The sequence below is a fragment of the Alligator sinensis genome, unplaced genomic scaffold (genome assembly GCF_000455745.1).
Source record: "Alligator sinensis unplaced genomic scaffold, ASM45574v1 scaffold485_2, whole genome shotgun sequence".
Lineage (NCBI taxonomy): Eukaryota > Metazoa > Chordata > Crocodylia > Alligatoridae > Alligator > Alligator sinensis.
The window spans coordinates 1360764-1367419 of NW_005842069.1; the positions used below are offsets into that span (position 1 = coordinate 1360764).

Consider the following 6656-nt stretch of genomic DNA (forward strand, 5'->3'; position numbering starts at 1 on the left):
CTAGCTCAACATTAGGAAAAACTTCTTCACAGTCAGGGCGTCCAGTCTATGGAATAAGCTCCCTTCAGAGGTGGTGCAATTGCCTACCCTGGAAATCTTCAAGAGGAAACTGGACAGTTACCTTGCTGGGGTCACCTGACCCCAGTTTTCTTTCCTCCTTGGTGCAGGGGGATGGAACCGTTGATCATCTGAAGTCCCTTCCAGCCCTTTACAATCTATGAATCTATTAATCGAATGAGATACAAATGCATAAACATAACCAATATGATTATTTTCAGATATAGAGCTGAGGCTGCGCTAGCAGACCCTCCTAACAGACACAGATTGAACACCGTACAGTCCTCTTATAATACAACAATAGGGATGCAAGGTTACAAGAAGTATTTCAACAACATGAGGAACCAGAACACAACTACGGCACAGCAGCTGTGCCCAAAGAAGCAATTGTACCAGGAGAAGGATCCCATTACCTAAAGGAACACCATTACCCTCTCCTAGGTCCTCCAACTAAGAGGGGACCCATAACCATGAAACCCTGCTTAATAAACATGGGCCCCTAGATTCCTCTCTACACCCAAGGGCAAATTGTCCTCCTCCCTATCAGGGGCTTCCCTTTGATCTACTAAAATGGGGAGAGCCCCCTCCTCCCCTGTGGAAATCCCCTTCCTGGTTAACTCACAACTCTTTGGTGGGGTAAGCCCATCTCTATCTGTGGGTTGGACATGGGGCATCCTCCCTCCCTAGGGTGGTCAGCCCATCTGGTTACCACTTGCTGCAGGAAGGTCCCAGCTATCTTGTACAGCCACCAGGCCTGTCAGCCCTCTCTTAGCCCCCCCTGCACCACCTTGTGCACTGAAAGGGGGGTGCCTGCCGCATGCAGGGATGGAGATCCATGCTGCTTCATGCAGCTGCAGTGTCCCATCAGTTCTACTCAGCTGTCCACCCCATGCACCACCCATGCACTGAAGGGGCACCTTCCTTCTGCAGGATTGGGGACCTCATATAGCTGAGGTCCCATCCACTCCCAGACCCTCTCCTGCCCTGTGCACCAAGGGCTCCTGGACCCTCAGTGCATCGACCCATGCACCAATGCCATGGCTCTTGCCATGGCAGGGCAGGGGTGCAGCCACTTGCTGCTTCCTGCTCAGCGGAGACATCTTCAGGGCACTTCTGGGGCAACTGCTCCACCCCACTGGTCAGCTCCACCAGCTCTTATGCAGCCCTTCTTCATCATCCCTCCTCGAAGCTGCCAGTGTGCTGGGCATGCAGGTTTTTACCCCTTCCAGGAGCTCCACCCCCAGATTGAAGACAGACCAATAGGAAAGCCTGATGGGTTAATTGACCCTCAGATCCTCTTCTTTACCTCACCCCTGGGTCAGGGCAGGGCAAGCTTGCCTCTTGATCGGTGGAAATGCCCCACTAATTGGCCTGAACCATTTTGAGCTCAAGTTAACAAACTGGGCTGCTGGTGAGCGCACCAGCCAGCCTGCCACATTCATTTCCACAGGGATTCTGAAATTTGAAATAAAAAGTTCTATTATGGAACACAAGTGTGCATGCACACACATGCAAGTCTTTATGGTACAAAGTTACACACACACACACTTTAAGATAGAAACGCAGTTCCACTTGTGGGGTCTGCACCCGGTGGCAGGAAACATGGAGGTCACTGGAACCAAAAATAAGCCAAAATTCTGGGACATACACAATGGCTCTACACAGAACTTCCACAATACTGGTTCTGTATTCTGTATATTTGACCCCAGAAGTCTTGATGTCCCAACTCTGAGAGAGGCTCCTTGACAGGCTTCCAAGGAAGCAGGGTAGCAAAGTGGGAAACAAAGCAGTATTCTGATGGCAGATTCATCAAATGGGCAGGGACCCTAATCACAGGTTGGCCCAGCCCCTCTCCCAGCTCCAATCCCTCCTTCACTGTGAGAGCATTGATCTGCCCCCTCACCCACCCCATATCCCTTCCCGCCCCCCTCCCCGATCACCATAACAGACTTACCAGCTGGATGCAGCTGTATTGAGCACCGTAAAAGAACTAATCACCTATTCATAACATTGTTCCTATGGGAAATTTGGGTTTCTTGTTATGACATTTTGACTTAAGACACGGTTTTCAGGAACCAATTGTGTCACAAGTCTGAGGACTACCTGTAATCTTTTCTGTGAAATGCCTCCGTTTCTACAGCACTACATTTTCTGTTAGAAAGCACCCCAACGAAAAATTTCCATTCTGACTAGCTTTTTTGTGTGTCCAAAAAAAAAAACAACAAAAAAACAGTGCTGGCAACACTGTTGTAAACACATGTGCAAGGCATGAAAAAAAAAATCACAATATTATGTGGAAAAGTTAATACTTGTCAACTTTTTTTTTCACAAAATTCCCATTGATAGCCTGTACATCGGGGTAGGCAATATTTTTTGACCGGAGTGCCAAGAAAAACCACAATGTCTACCTTGGAATGTGCCACAGTGCCAGCATGCCAGAAAAACAAAATGAGGGCAGGGGGTACATGCCAGGATGCATTGGTATAGTTAATAATATTAAATGTTGCCCTTCTTATGTTAAATACCAGATTTTCTAAAAATTGTAAACCTGGTGACAATGAATAAAACCAGATTTACAATTTTTAGAAAATCTGGTATTTAACATAAAAAAGGGCAACATTTATAATTATTAACTATACTCCCTTTGATCTTGTGTATTTGTTTTGTGTGGGTCCCCCCACAACAGCCCCCCAGCCTTGCTTGTGCTCCTTGCCCATGACCCAAAGCCCCTGGCCCCCAGCCCAGGCTCTGTGGCTATCAGCAGCTACCCAGAACTGGGCCGGCTGCAGCTGGGAGGCTGCAAACAGCTGCTGTCTCCCTGCCCCAGCCCCAGCCCTGGGCTCCAGGGAGGCAACAGGGGCCAGTGATGCTCCCTGCTGTGCTGCCCTCCCTGCCACTTCTGCAGAGCAGCATGTGGAACCCAGCATGGCAGGGCACAGTGGGCGGGGCGCAGAAAGCTGCCTGCTGCTCCGAGCTCCCCACTGCCCTGGCCACACTTCCCCTGCAGGTGGGGGCAGCAGTGAGGGGCACAGCTCTGTATGCTGCCCACACTATTTCTGTTCACACAGGGGAACTGTAACCCAGGCAGCATGGAGCTGGCAGTAGCAGGAAGCTTCCCTGTGTGCTGCCACTCCAGGTTGCACATGCTGTGCTCCTGGCCCTGCTGCCCTCCCCTGGGCCCTCTGGAGTGCAGCGTGTGTGACCCAGAGTGGCAGCACACAGAAGGGGCTACACAGGGAAGCTTCCTGCTGCTGCAAGCTCTGGAGAAGTGGCGGGGAGAGCAGCACAGTGGGGAGCATCGCTGGCACCTGCTGCCTCCCCAGAGTCTGGGTCTAAGAGGCAACTAGGGCTGGGGCCAGGACCAGGGCCAGGAGACAGCAGCTGTTTGTAGCCTCACAGATACAGCAGGCCCAGGTTCTGGGTAGCTGCTGATAGCCACAGAGTCCAGGCTACTCCCAGCAACTGGCTGGGAGGATTGCAGCAGGGCTCCTGGGAGCAGCCTGGGCTCCTGGCTGGGAGCAGCTACCCAGAGCTATGGCTGGCTGTGGCATGTCAATGAAAATAACCTCTCATGCCATGCTCAGCATGAATGTTGGGGGTTGCTGACCCCTGCCCTTCATTAACTAAAGGAGTTCTGGTAACTCAGAGAGGTGCATGTTATATGTTGGCAATGGTCACCAACAGGAATGGAAGGATTGCTGACAGATATTTTACTAGAGATTGAATAATAAGGCAGACTGTTTGCTACTACAGTAAGGGTTGATAATGCATTTCAATGGCTGGCAAAGATTGATGCTCTAATAGCTCTATAGCAGTCCATTTTATCCTGCAACATGTATATGAAAGTTTTCGGTCACACCAGCAAAAAAAAGAGCAGGTACACGGCATAAGAAAGAGGAGAAATGGGATAGGTATTCATAACTATATTTGAATTAGAATGGGTAAAGGAGGTAATTTCATTATTTGTTATGAAATGTTTTGTCCTTTTCTGGTAAAATGCTCAAGATCTTTACCCAGTTCAAATTTTAAATTTGATGTAGTCTACAAAAATCTTCTCTCACTCAGCTGGAGTGGGTAAATGTTTTCACAGGAAAAGCTCTGGTCATTCTTGACCTGCATCTGGGGTTGATGCCATGGGGTTCCACCATGTTCAGTCTCAGTAGGCATGCTAGAGCCACAGGGTCATGAGGAGGTACTATGTGCAGTCTCTGTGATATTTTTTGTACTTGAATTCAAAGCAAGATTTATGCTACCTGCTCAAAGGAATATGGAAGAAGGTATAATCTGATCTATTCTTCCTCTTATATTGCTGCAGTTAGTGATATGCAACACTGGGACCTGGTTTAGTTCAGGAATCCTTTCATTTCTTTCATGCATAATAATAGATGGTGTCAGTCTGTAAGTACCTCCAGTTAAGCAACCAAAATACATCCCACTGCCTTTCCAATAGCCAACCACCTGTGCAACACTACTGGTCTTGCTGTCACTTTTGAACACGACTTAGTATTAGCACATCTATAAATCATTACAATGAGTCAGGAGGCAGTGAGGCAGAGAGCTTCTGAACACAAAACAGTAATATTACCATCTGAGCCAAGCAGCTCCATTAATTAAACTAAAAGGCTTTGATATCCATATGAAATAATTTTATTCTCATTTCCCCACCCTGGTCAGTGGCCAGTGTCAAAGCTCACTATAAAAAAAATGCCTATGCTATGCTAGATGCTGAGTTCAATATCAACAGACTGCAGGCACCTGCAGATGAACGAGAATTAATAATCACGCTGAATGAGAGGTCGGTCAGATTTTTTTTTCTTTTTAAAGACAATTGAGATGAGCTATAAATTAAAATAGACTTTAAATGCCAAGAAATGGGATTTTTTTTCAGGCCAAAACATGTCACTGTACATCTATATTCATGTACTACACAATGTAAAAAATATCATTACATTTCAAATTACTTACAATGGCTGTACATATTCAGCAAAGAAATTACTTCAGTTATATATGCTTATCATCCATTAAAGATTTGCATACATACTTGTCTGCATTGACTGCTTTCAGGCCCAATGACATCACCAAATATACTATACTGCATAAGATTATGTAAATATTTAAGTATGTTCTTAATGAGGCCCAAAGATTATTCTAACTTTATAAGTGTTTCGACATTGAAGCTTGACATTGCTGGACAAAAGCAAGCTACTAGTTCAATAACAGAAGAATCATAGGGGAAGAGTATTTTCTCTGATGATTTGTTTGTTGCCTTTTTTTAAGCAATATGGCAAGAATGAAAAAGCCAAAGTCATGCAAAAACTACCTATCTTGATGGTTTATTCAGGAAATGTTCAATCCAGAAGAAGTTACACAGTTGTCTTGAAATATCAGTGTGGCGTTGGAAGGGAAGAAATGATAGGTTTCCTTCTCTGTATAAGCAGGAGAAAAGGCAAATAAAATTGAAATGACCAACAGAAGCAATGATAAGATGTACTTTATCACCATCACCACCAACACGAGATGTAACAGCACTTCTGCATAAGAGACACCCAAAGAACAAGGTTTGTACCAAGGGCAAACCATGCAAGAGAGCAGGAAGGGGGTGAAGGGGAGGGAGCTGCTGGGTGCAGAAGGGGTGGGAGTTATGAGTATGGTGGAAAGGAGTGACATGCAGGAGTCTTTCCTACACCAGAGACTCTTTCTGAGTCCCTGAGAGTAGCTCCACATAGTCTACCCATCCTGACTGTTGTCTTACAGCAGCAGCTCAACGTCTGTGCAGGCAGCTTCTGCTACAGGAGCAATGCCAAAGGGTTAATTTTGCAAACACTTCAGGTGTTAGGCATTATTCTGGTGCCCCTCCAAAACTTGTGCCCAGATCAGGTGCCCCTCTTTCCTACACCTAGTTACATTGCTTTGTACTATGCAGTAATGTATATTACAGTTATGATTCTCTGCACAGTGACAAGCCACGGTTTTATGCGACCAAATATTTCAACAACCAATTAGTCTTAATCTTGCAGTATTATCTAGTACCTATTGTCTCTTGGCAAGGAACAAGAAATTTGGGGCTGTCCTTTCCATAGTCATAGCCATGGACTGCTAGCATTGGGAAGCAAAAACATTGTGTTGGCCCCTAGGCCTATGCAAAGCGGCAAGTATTCAATTTGGATTCAGCTGATTCAGAGGGACAGTGATTCGAGTCACTATCCCAATTCAATTTGGCTGAATCAGATTTGGAGATTCGGCAGCTGAATTGGTGATTTGGCCACAGACTATAATGGGGAAATCACTAAAATACCTATAACTTTGTCATTTTTTGGCATATTTGGATGAAAACAGCAGGAACAGTAGCCTCTTCTAAGGGCATGAAGCCTGCCAGGTTTCAAGGAGATAGCTGCAGGGGATTCTGTGAAAGTGTACCTCAAACTGTTGAAAGCAAAACATATGTTACTTGTGTGTGTTAACTGGGTTTCTGGTTGTAGCTGTGTTGGTCTAAGGAATAGGCAGGCAAGGTTCTTTGAGTAGATGTGATATCTTTTATTAGACCAACTGAATAGTTGGAGAAATATATCTTGACAAGCTGTCAGGTTTAAAAACCCTTC

General features: G+C 45.9%; 1 long non-coding RNA gene across 1 annotated transcript in view; it reads right to left on the bottom strand.

Annotated features, from left to right (window-relative positions):
- Nucleotides 1-5445: 5445 nt before the first annotated feature.
- LOC102380557 overlaps nucleotides 5446-6656 on the bottom strand; it is a 9355-nt gene continuing 8144 nt past the window's right edge. Inside the window, exon 3 of the long non-coding RNA XR_323815.1 lies at nucleotides 5446-5483. This is a non-coding gene — a long non-coding RNA (uncharacterized LOC102380557). The remainder of the gene's footprint in view (nucleotides 5484-6656) is intronic.